The sequence below is a fragment of the Eumetopias jubatus genome, unplaced genomic scaffold (assembly GCF_037043125.1).
Source record: "Eumetopias jubatus isolate StellerSeaLion01/CBP00866 unplaced genomic scaffold, mEumJub1_p1.0 scaffold_13, whole genome shotgun sequence".
Lineage (NCBI taxonomy): Eukaryota > Metazoa > Chordata > Mammalia > Carnivora > Otariidae > Eumetopias > Eumetopias jubatus.
The window spans coordinates 59,256,281-59,269,054 of record NW_028274819.1 but is presented as its reverse complement, the minus strand read 5'-3'; the positions used below and the strand labels follow the sequence as shown (position 1 = coordinate 59,269,054).

Here is a 12,774-nt window from a genome sequence, read left to right as displayed (position 1 = left end):
TAGATACATAAAAAATATCCAAGCAAATCTGTGTTATAGAGAGAGAACATAATAGGGAGACAAAACTGATCTGCGGTTGGGGAAGCAGCTTTAGTATGGGGCCCTGACCAAGCTGTGCTTTTCTGTGTCTGCTTTCACTTGTGTGGGTGTGGGAACAGGAGAGGGATGAGCAGGATCTTGGAGATTTTTGGAAAAAATAAGTTCAAACAACATTAACCGAATTCCCAAGTAATGGAGGGTGGGAAGGAAGCTTTCTTTGGTCCAGAAACACCATATAATTTCTGGAAGTATTGGAGTAGTTTACATGATACTAAACATACTGTAATAGTTAGAAATTCTGGACACAATATAAAAAAACAACTGTTTGAAGGCACTGAAGAGCAATCACAAAGCAGACAGAAACTGAAAGAGATTTAACTCTTAAATGGAGCTAGGAGGGGGGTTCCTAGGTGGCTCAGTCGCTTGAGCATCCAACTCTTGATTTCAGCTGAGGTCATGATCTCAGCGTCATGAGATCAGCCCTGCATCAGGCTCCACCCTGGGTGTGGAGCCTACTTAGGATTCTCTCTCCCTCTGCCCCTCCCCTGCTTGCGTTGCACTCTCTCTCTCTCTCTCAAAAAAAAAAAAAAAAAGGAGCTAGCCACGTACAAAGATATAAAGTGTGTCAAAAGCTTTAATCTATGGTATTAAGGGGTAGGGCTGGATATCGTGAAGAGATGGTGAAATTTAGGAGACAGAAACTCTAAAAAAATCACTGGGGAGTGCCAGTCCCTGTGCGGTGGCAGAAGCACACTACAGACTGCCCCTCCCACTGATCACAAGTAAAAACTATGGACAAAACACAATTGCCCTGTAATCGTTTTGATTCTATAAAAATAAAATGAGGCAAGTTATAAAGGGGAGCAAAACTTGGAGATGGCAGCAATATAGAGGTGACTCCTCTGTATCTCGTGGAATTGCTCTGAGGGTGGGCCCACTCACACAGCAGCCCATTGGGGCAGACAGCTGAAACGTGATAGAAACCCCATCTTTCTTGGTAGAGGAATCAGAAAAGGAGCCCTTTGGGGGCTGGAAGGGAGTGGAGTACCCAGAGTGAAGAGAGCTTGTGAAGGGATTTCCTCATTCTGGGTGTGAAACCACACACATCTCAGGCTCACTGTGAGCTGCACACGTGTGGGACAGACCAAACCAGCATAACAAAGGTTTTGTGAACTAAGCTGTGATTGGCACCACCACACACAGAAGGAGAGACGGATCTTGCAGCCTGAATCTAACCACAGTGATTGCCTGCAAAACAAAAACCTCAGCATTCTCCAGAGGATTATAACAGAACCCAGCATCTACACAACATCATAGCACAATACTAAGGATATATAATCCACAGTTTCTCAGCATACAGAGAACCAGCAAAATGTAACCAGTTCTCAGGGGAAAGCACAGATGCCAACCCCAGCATAACCTACATGTTAGTATTAACAGACACAAATTCAAAAGCCCATATTATAACAATATGCCATAAACATGAATGGAAAGAAAACTATCAACCCACAAGTTTATATCCTGAAAAATTATCCTTTAGGAATGAAGAGATTGCCAAATGAAAGAAAAACAAGAGAATTTCCAAGAGATCTGATTTAAAGAACTGTTAAGGAAGTTCTTCAGGCTGAAGCAAAATAGTACCGGAAGGAAACTAAAACCTTCAGGAATGAAGGAACAGCAGCAGAAATAGTAAATATCTGCATAATTTTCCCTCCTCAGTTCATTAGTATTTGTGACTGTTGAAAGCAAATATTAAACATTGCCTAGTGGGGTTTTCACTTGGTTTTCTCTTTGGCGTGAAGAGCTTCCTTTATCATTTCTTACCATGTGAGTCCCCTTGTGACATGTTTTCCCAGTTTCCACTTACCTGGAAATACCTGTATTTCACCTTCATTTTTTTTTTAAGATTTATTTACTTATTCGAGAGAGAGCGCACATGCGTGGGGGGGGAGGGACAGAGGGAGGAGGAGAGCAAGAGTCTCAAGCAGACTCCCCTCTGAGCACAGAGCCCTACGCAGAACTCAGTCTCATGACCCCGAGGTCACAACGTGAGCCGAAACCAAGAGTCAGTCGCTAAACATCCGTGCCACCCAGGCACACCTCACCTTCGTTTTGGGGAGATACCTTGCTGGATATAAAATTCTGGAATGGTGGTTTTATTTTCTTTTGGCATTTTAAAGGATGTCATTCTATGATCTTCTGAGCTTCATTGTTTTTGTTGAGAGGTGAGCTGTTATTTTTATTGTTAGAATCCTGTATGTAATGTATCTTTCTTCTTCTGAATGTTATTTTTCTCTTTAAAAAATTGTGGTGAAATAACATAAAATTTATCCTCTGAGCTGTTTTTAAGTGTACAGGTCAGTTAGTGTTAAGTACTTTCACATTGTTATGTAACCAGTCTCTAGAACTGTTTTTATCTTGCAAAACTGAAACTTCCTACCCATTAAAAATTCCCCATTTCCCCTTTCCCCTACTTCCTGACACCTTCCTTTCTACTGTCCGTATGAATTTGACTTCTCTAGGTAACTCATATAAATAGAATCATACAGCCCTTGTCTTTCTGTGAGTAGCTTTCTTCACTTAGGATAATGTCTTTAAGGTTCATCCATGTTATAGCCTGTGTCAGAACGTCCTTCCTTTTTACGGCTGAATACTATTTCATTGCCTGTTTATGCCACATTTTGTTTATTTCATCCATTAGTAGACACCGTGGTTGCTTCCACCTTTTGGCTGTTGTGGATAATGCTGCTGCGAACATGGGTGTACAGATACTCTTCAAGGAGTCAGATTTCAATTATTTGGGGTACATACCCAGAAGGAGAATTGCTGGATACTCTGGTAATTCTGTTTTCAATCTTCTGAGAAACTACCATACCGTTTTTCAGAGTGGCTGCACCATTTTACAACCGTGCACAAAGGTGACAGTTTCTCCACACCCTTGCCAGTATTTAGTATTTTTTGGTAGTGCTATCCCAATGGCTGTGAGGTGGTATCTATCTCACTGTGGTTTGGGAGGAGTTTTTTGTTTGTTTGTTTGTTTTAATTTAGAGGTGGGGGAGGGCAGAGGGAGAGAGAGAATTCCAAGCAGGCTCCACACCCAGTGCAGTCAGACACAGGGCTCATTCTTACAACTGTGAGATCATGACCGGAGCCAAAATCAAGAGTTGGACACTTAACCAACTGAGTCACCCGGGCGCCCCACGCTGTGGGTTATTTACATTTCCATAATGATTAGTGATGTTCAGCATCTTTTCATGTGTTTGTTGGCTATTTGTACATCTTTGGAGAAATGTCGATGTAGACCTCTACCCATTTTTTTTATCTGGTTGGTTGGTGGTGGTGGTTGTTGGGTTGTAGAAGTTCTTTATATGATCTGGATATTAACACCTTGCCGAATATGTGATTTACAGATATTTCCCCCATTCTGTAGATTGCCTGTCACTCTGCTGATTGTGTCCTTTGATGCACAATTTTATATTTTGATGCAGTCCAATTTATTTTTACTTTTGTTGCCTGTGCTTTTGGTGTCATCTATATTTTAAAAAAAATAATTCGCAAATCCACTCTCAGGAAGCTTTTCCTCCTGTGTTTTCTTCTCAAAGTTTATAGTTTTAGCCCTTATGTTTAGGTCTTTGATCCATTTCTTGTTTATGTTTATATATGATGTAAAGATCTAACTTCATTTTTGTGCATATGGATATCCAATTTTCCCGGCACCATTTGTTGAAAACATTATCATTTCCCCATTGAATGGTCTGAGCATCTGTGCTGAAAATCATTAGATCTATACATCAAGGTTATTTCTGGGCACTATATTCTATTCCATTGGTCTCTATGTCTATCTTTGTGCCAGTACCACACTTTTAATTACTGTAGCTTTGTAATAATATGTTTTGAAATCAGGAAGTATGAGACCTCTCCCTTTGTTCTTTGTTTGCAAGATTATTTTGGCTATTTGGACTTCTGTTTGACTTTTTTTCTTTGTTTTTCAGCAATTTGACTAGGATATTCCTAGGTGTATTTTTCTTGGTTTGGGCTTCACTTAGCTTTCTGATTCTATTTGTTGCTCTTTTTTATCCAGTACAGCAAAATTTCTACCAATATTTCTTCAAGTTTTTTTCTGCCCCATTCCATCTCTGCTTTCCCTCTGTTCTTCACGTCAGACCACTTGATACTGACCCATACATCACTGATAGTACTCATTTTTTAAAAATCGTATTTCCTCTCTGTGCTCATTTTGGATGATTTTTTAATTGAATTTTCAGTTCTAGAATCCTCCCCCCTTTGCCTCACCCCACACTTTTATTTACTTTTTTTTAACCATTTTGAGCGGTAATTGAAGTATAGTCAGTGTCAATATATATAAAGTTTCCCCATGCCCCTTTAATTCCATACTTCCCTCTACCTCATTCCTCAGGAACCATTGTACCTCACTGTAGTGAGGAACCACTCACTACATTAGCTATCATTTTCTAGAATTTTACTTGAGTGGAATCATATAGTACTGACTATTTTTCCTTATATCTTTCATGCAACATAATGCTTTTGGGATTCATCCATATTGTTACATGTATCATTAGTTGTTCCTTTTTATTCAGTGTACCTTTATATCACAATTTACCTGTTCCTATGTTGGTGGGCACTTGGATTGTTTCCAGTTTTAGCTATTACAAATTAAGATGCATCTGTACATAAATAGTCACTAACAAATCTTGGTGTAGACATTTGCTTTATTTCTCTTGGGTAAATACCTAGAAAACCAGACCTAGGTGGTTTTACTGGTGAATTGTATCAAATGGAGTACCACAAATATTACCCATATTCTTTCAGGAAGCATAAGAGGAGGGGGTCCTTTTACAACTCTTTTTTTTCTTTTTGAGACCAAAATAACCCTACTACCAAAACCTGACAAAGATTACAGGAAAGAAAATCGGAAGGCAATATTCCCTGTGACTATAGATGCAGAAATTCTTTCTTTTACCAAAAAAAAAATAGTAATCAAATCCAACTTTAAAATATATATATATATATATATATATATATATATATATATATATATATATATATATAGTGTGTGTGTGTGTGTGTGTGTGTGTGTGTGTTTTAGGGATAATTTAAATATATTAGGGAATATATGTGTATATGTACCTCATTAGGGATAGTAGTTCATGATGAAGTAGGGTTCATCCCAGGAATGAAAGGTTGATTTTACATTAAGAAACCAACCAGTGCAATTCATTACATCAAGAGAATAAGGAGAGAGGCACCTGGGTGGCTCAGTTAAGTGTCCTACTCTTGATTTCGGCTCAGGTCATGGTCTCGGGATTGTGAGATCAGGCCCCAGGGTGGGCTCTGTGCTAGGCATGGAGCCTGCTTTAGATTCTCTCTCTCCCTCTCCTAAAAAAAAGGGAGAATAAGGAGAAAAATAATATAATAATCACCTTCGCAGATGCCGATAAAGCATTTGTCAAAATTCAATGCCTCTTCATAAAAATTTTCTTAGCAAACTATAAATACAGGAAGACTTCTTCAAATTAATAGCAGACTTCTAAGGATAACCTACAGCTAATATATTAAATATTAACAGAGAAATATTAAACATATTCTCATAATACTGGGGACAAGGACAGAATGCCTGCTCTCACCACTTCTGTTCAACATTGTACTAGAGATTCTAGCCTGTCCAGTAAGGAGACAGAAAGTGTGAAAGGCACAAAGATGAGAAAGGAAGATGTAAGGCTGTCTCTCTTTGCAGGTAACTTGATTGTTTATATAAAAATTCTAAAGAATCTAGAAAACAACTGCTAGAATGAAGAAGTGAATTTAGCAAGGTCACAGGGTAAGGATTATTATATATAAAATAATTTTTACATACTAGAAGCAAACATTTGGAAAATGAACTTTAAAAAAATTTTTATATAATGATGCCAAAAACATGAACTACTTAGGAATAAAAAAGACATGCAAGACCTCATCGCTGAAATCAAACACTGCTGAGGGAAATTAAAGACCTAAATATGGAGAGTGACATGCTGTAGTAATGAATTAGAAGACCCAATATTATTAAAATGGCACATCTAGAGGTGCCTGAGTGGCTCAGTTGGTTAAGCATCTGCCTTTGGCTCAGGTCATGCTCCCGGGCTCCTGGGATAGAGCCCCATGCTCCCTGCTTGGTGGGTAGTCTGTTTCTCCCTCTCCCTCCCCCTGCTCGTGCTCTCTCTCTTTCTCTCTCACTCATTCTCATTCTCAAATAATAAAATCTTTAAAAGAAATTTAAAAAATGGCACATCATCACAAATTGATCTGTATAGCTCCAGTGCAGTCCAAATAAAAATCCCAGCAAGCGTTTTCATAGAAATTGATAAGCTGACTCTAAAGTTGATACGAAATTCCATACAACTTAGAATAACCAAAATGATTTTTAAAAGAACTTAGCAGGGGGCGCCTGGGTGGCTCAGTTGGTTAAGCAACTGCCTTCGGCTCAGGTCATGATCCTGGAGTCCCGGGATCGAGTTCCGCATCGGGCTCCCTGCTCAGCAGTGAGTCTGCTTCTCCCTCTGACCCTCCCCCTCTCATGCTCTCTCTCATTCTCTCTCTCTCTCAAATAAATAAATGAAAATTAAAAAAAATAAAAGAACTGAACAGGGATGCCTGGGTGGCTCAGTCGGTTAAGCATCTGCCTTCGGCTCAGGTCCTGATCCCCCAGGGGCCTGGGATCGAGCCCCACATCGGGCTCCCTGCTCGGTGGGAAGCCTGCTTCTCCCTCTCCCTCTCCCTCTGCCTCTCTCCCTGCTCATGCTCTCTCTCTTTCTCTCTCTGACAAATAAATAAATAAATCTTTAAAAAAAATTGAAAGGACTTAACGAAATTAGAGGATTTATACCACCTGATTTCAAGCCTTGCAGAAAAACCTTTGTCTTTGTCTTCTTCAAGACCGTGTTGTATTGATGAAAAGGTAAACATACGGAGCTCCCTAGAACAGAACGGTGAAGTGTATGTGTGTGCATGTGTGTGCACACACACACATACACACACACATGTTGACAAAGGTGCCAATAGGGAAATGAAAGTCTTTTCAACAAATGGTGCTGGGAAAAAAAAAAAAAAAAACCTTTATTGATAATACACTACTCAAAAGTTAAATGTGTCAGCGGTGCCAGGGTGGCTCATTCGTTAAGCGTCTGCCTTCAGCTCAGGTCATGATCCCAGGGTCCTGGCACTGAGTCCCACATCAGGCTCCCTGCCCAGCGGGGAGCCTGCTTCTCCCTCTCCCTGCTGCTCCCCTCCCCCGGCTTGTGCTCTCTCTCTCTCTCTCTCTCTCACTCTCTCTCCCTCTCTCCCTCTCTCTCTCTGTCAGATAAATAATCTTTAAAAAAAAGAGTTAGGGCGCCTGGGTGGCTCAGTCGTTAAGCGTCTGCCTTCGGCTCAGGTCATGATCCCAGGGTCCTGGGATCGAGTCCCACATCGGGCTCCCCGCTCAGCGGGAAGCCTGCTTCCCCCTCTCCCACTCCCCCTGCTTGTGTTCCTCCTCTCACTGTGTCTCTCTCTGTCAAATAAATAAATAAAAAATCTTTAAAAAAAAAAAAAGAGTTAGATGTGTCAAAGACCTAAATGTAAAATGTGATAGTAAGAAATTTCTAGAAGAAAACATCTCTGTGTTCTTGAGGTAAGCAAAGATTTTTATCATAGGATACAAAAAGGGAGAATAATAAAATAAATTGATAAAGTAGTTGAATCAAACTTAAAACTTTTGTTCTTCAGAAAACCCCACAAAATGCCAAGTCACAAAATATGAGAAAATACTCAAAACAAATATATCTGACAAAGGATTTATTTCTAGAAAATATAAAGCATTATTACAATTTAAGACAAACAACCCAATTTTTTTTAATGGGCAGAAGATTTGAATAGACACTTCATCAAAAAAAGATACAGAAATGGCAAGTGAAAAGATGCAGAATCACCAGGGAAATGTGAAAACCTCTAAGCAGTTTTGGTTCATGTCCACAGGAATGGGTAAAGAAAAAACACTGACAGTGCCAACATGGACAGATATACTGCTATCCTGCTTCTGACAGCCACATTACATACTAGGTGCTCTGGAAAAAAGAAATAATGCTTTATAGTTTACAAAGCACTCTCACATTAGTTACCTCATTTAACCTCCAAAATAATTTCATAGGGTCGCATCTTTATTTTTTTAATTGTATTTTTAAGTAATCTCCACACCCAGCATGTGGGACTCGAACTCACAACCCCAAGATCAAGAGTCTCATGCTCCACCGACTGAGTCAGCCAGGCACCCCTCAAAGGGTTCCTTCTGAGGGGATTTGGGAGAGAGCAGCAGCTCATTCATCTCTGCCTAGCATAGACATAAATATGTCTGGATTACTATAGTGAAAGAGTATCTACTGAGGCTAATCATAACCAGCCTTTATTTATTCCTTTTTTCATTTGTGGGGGAACCTGACATACTGTACAATAAATTAAGCACCTTAGAGATAAAACTATGTGAATTACTTATCTTTTACTGCAGTTTTAGCCACTCTTCTTCCTTCAAGTACCAGATATGTGTTCCAGCTAAAATGACTTCAGTTCTCAAAATCTAGCTTTTCCACTGAGCAAAAGTAACTCCTCAAAGTAGTAACTATCAGCAAGGAGGGAGTATTTGAACTGACCCCATCAAGACAAGCAGAGTCCTTTTTGTCTTGCCTGGATTTAGTTTTGCCCTCCAGCCTTTAGGGCCTCATTTCAGATTCTAGACCTCTCTCTCCCTATTTCCAGGAGGCTGTTAAACCTGTAGCAGGTGATACAGTGTGTGTGTGGTGAGTCACATGCCTCAGAAAGCCATGTTTCTGGGCAAGGGGCGGCGGGGGCAGGTAGCTGAAATTTCAAGTGATGGGATTCCAGATGAATGCATCACTGACCCTACAGCAGTATTCTGCAGAAAGACGGCAGGTGAAAAGTAAAATGAGAAATGGCAATGGAGAACTTGCCTTTGATTAATCACTTCTAACTAAGACCTCTGACTCATTCACCCGGTGCTTTGATTGACCAAAGGCTGAGAATATACAACTTTTTGTTTCATTTATTTCGTCTCTATAACTTTGCTCTGTAACCACAATGAGAAGGCTGGCTCACACTTGCCGCCAGAAGGGTTTGAGATGCAAAGATCACCTCACCTCTTAGAGATTGTGAGACAGCATTTTCTGCGTTTTCTTCCCTCATCGGAAGGATCCCTGTGAGAAGGGTGAAATGCAGAAGGATGGTCCACATGACCTCTTAAGATCGCCAGTGACAGAACTAAGTGGTGGTTAATTCACTTAGGACCATGTGTGCATTCGCTTTCTTTAAATGGGAACATACCTATTAAAAATGAGACTGGGCTCTTCATGAAGGTACTAGGAGCAGGGTGGAAAACAGTGAAATCATGGTGTCGTGTGGTACGTGAAACTATATGGAAAAATGCCAAAGAACTGTTGCAAAATTAAGTGCTGAGGAAAGCTAGGAGAGCACTGCTGAAAGATAAAGGAGCGCTTTTGGGCGGTGTTAAGCCGTGAGCAGAGCTGTGGCGGTGGGCCACCCAGCCGCAGCCACAGTGGGGGGGAGGGGGGGAGGGCTGCGGGCCTGAAGGGGTGCCTCTCTCAGCCTTGCCTCTGCCACCTGCAGCTCCCTGCACAGGCCAGGGCGGTTCTTCTCGTGGGGTAGGCAAGGGGGTTCAGAACGGCCTCGCATGTGATGCGCCCGGCACAGTACCGTGTTCCTTTCAGGAGGCCCCTGTCAGCCCGCGTGCCTGCTCGTCCAGTCGGAAATCGCAGTCTGGTGGAGGAGACCAGTACCGGTGGTACCTAACGCAGATAGCACTTGCTACCTGCTCCAAGGTCAGGGTTGAGCAGTGATTGCTTATGCTTGGAGGTAGAGGATGGAAAGGAACAGCTTTAAAATATGCGCTGGGACACCTGGGTGGCTCAGTCGTTAAGTGTCTGCCTTCAGCTCAGGTCATGATCCCAGAGTCCTGGGATCGAGCCCCGCATTGGGCTCCCTGCTCAGCCAGGAGCCTGTTTCTCCCTCTTGCCTTCCTGCCCCCCTCTCTCAAATAAATATCTTTTTTTTTTATTTTAAAGATTTTATTTATTTGACACACAGAGAGAGAGAGACAGCGAGAGAGGGAACACAAGTGGGAGAGGGAGAAGCAGGCTTCCTGCGGAGCAGGGAACCCAACAAGGGGCTCGATCCCAGGCCCCTGGTATCATGACCTGAGCTGAAGATGCTTAACCGACTGAGCCACCCAGGCGCCCCAGATAAAATCTTTTTTACAAATGTGCCATTTGTGCAGAGTTAGAAGGATAAATGGGAGCAGGAGCTTTGCCAGGTCGCAGTAGGAAGCCTTTCAGACGGCGTGAACAACGCAACCGAGCCCAGAGGCCTAACTGCACAGGGCCCACTGGGAACAAGGGAAGTTTGGCTGAGTGGATCCAAGAGTGGGGAGGGGAACAGGGAGAAGAGACTGGAGAGGTGAATTAGAGCCAGAATACAGCTTAGTCCTATAGGCAGTGGCACAGTGTTGGATATGCATAAGCTGGCAAGTCAGGAAAGTAAATGTCTGGAGGACGTCAAGGGGATCTGGCGGATGGTAGGGAGGCTAGCCACCAGCCCTTTCATTTATGCGGAAGGAAAACCAGGAGGACCTGAACTGGGGTGGATTCAATAGGACCTGATAGGGTTCTTGAGTGAAAAATTACAATGTGGGTAACTCCTGGGTTTCTGGCTTGAGTGACGGGTGCATTCCCAAGATAGGAGAGTCAGGAAGAAGATGATGAATTCATTCCTGAATCAGGTTAAGGTTTGAATAAAATTATGTGAAACATGGAACAGTATTTAAGGTTACTGCAGGACACCTGTGATGTTCTCCCCATCCCGCCTTAAAACCCTACAGGGGCTCCCCTGTTCCCAGCAACTCCAGCCTGGCCCCTGCACTGTCACCTCTCAGCCCTGCCTCCTAACACGCTTGCTGCAGCCTGAGCAGCTTGCAGTTCCTTTCCCTTGCTAGGCTGTGTTCTACTTCTTTGTGCCTCTAACTAGAACACGTTTTTCCCTCTCTTGCCTTTTGCCTGGCCAATATCAAGACTCACTGAACGGTAAGATCTTTGAAGAAGCTTCCCCTGACATTCTGTACCACCACCACCAGGGAGGGTCAGTATAAATCTGTCAAGAGCTGATAATGATTGGTATGCTTGTCACCGTCTCCACCACTATGTCCCCCAGGGCAGAAGGCATCTGTGTATCCACTATGCCCGGCCCCAGTGGAAAATAGGACATCACTAAACGTTTGTTAAATGAACAGATCTCAGCGGGGACATCCAACCTTATATCTACCATTGGCTCCCCCCAGCCTTTGTTCCACTCACTCCATTGTCAAAAGGCTAGAGGTTCAGTAATCTAGGTCCATGGTGCTTGGCTTGGTTATGTGTGTGAAATGGAAAAGAAAAGGAGAAAGAACGCGGAGGCCTAGAAGAGAAGGGCCACTGAAGGTTTGGGGAGTGAAATGAAACTCCCCAGTGGTCAAGGATGACAGTTTACAAGAGAGTCTGGCCTAGACACCTGTTTCCCTTCCTCTTTCTAAACTACTGGGCCCTATTTTCTATCACCATCTGGTGGCCACATCCATAAATAACAAGCTCCCCAGGAGCTACGTATATGCTTGTATGAGGCAAAAATTCCAGCGGATTGGCCTCCTGAGAGGAGAGGGCTATGAGTGCCTCAACCGCCCCAGCTATATCATGCAAATTTGTATGTATACGAGATTTGCCTCATGCCGGTCAGAAGTGCCAAGAACCTTGAATAAGATTCTTGAAGAAGCTGATAGCTTCCAGAAGGCTAAGAATCACTACTGTAAAGGATTGTTCTAGAACAGTGATTCTATGAAATCCTGTGAAGAATCATAACGTGAGATACGTGGATCCCTACTTGCTCTGAACCTCACCTTCCACTTTCCCACACCGCCCACCTCTACACAACACAGAATCCAGCTTGAAAATGACGTTCATTAGGCCGATGGCTTCATGAGCTTCAAAGTCAGATGAACCCCGGAGAGCCAGAGACCCTCCAGGCCATGCCTTCGGGTGGGGGCTGAGTGGAGCTCACACAAATCCTTCCACTCCCGGATCTTTTTTTACTGTTTAGTCTTGCCTTATTTCCCAAAAACCTACATTTTAAAACAGTAATCCTCAAAACTTTTTCTGTCTATAATATAGTTCCCAAATGGGAAACCATTTTTCCTATAAAATTTTGGTCTTCTGGAAAGAGCGCTTTCCCCCCTAAATGCCTTTCTACAAACCGTAATACCTGATAGAAAATACATTGATAGCTTCCATTTGAACCATCCTTTGTAACGTATCCCTTCCACAGCCATTAGCGGACTTGTTTTACAGTGGGAAGACGGAGACTCGGGTTTGCTAGTGTGTGACACCAGTTTAAGGGTTCTTTCCATTGTCTCACAGCTTTCGTATACACATGTGTACACTCTATGGTACTTAAAGCAATGAACAGGCGGGTGGTATAGCTGCTATGTTTATTTGGAGGGGTGAGGGGTAAGAGCGACCTCTGCTAATCACAGCCATCTGGGGGTAGGGCGAGGATAAAGGCTAACATTGATTGAACATCTGTGTATTAGATCTGCTGGAGTCTAATGTCTGAACAACCTTCGTCATATGTTTTTAATCACCGTTTTTGCAA

General features: G+C 42.5%; 1 protein-coding gene across 1 annotated transcript in view; it reads left to right on the top strand.

Moving 5' to 3' along the window:
* GAB2 (GRB2 associated binding protein 2) overlaps positions 1–12,774 on the top strand; it is a 181,132-nt gene that overhangs the window by 160,416 nt on the left and 7,942 nt on the right. The window lies entirely within an intron of this gene.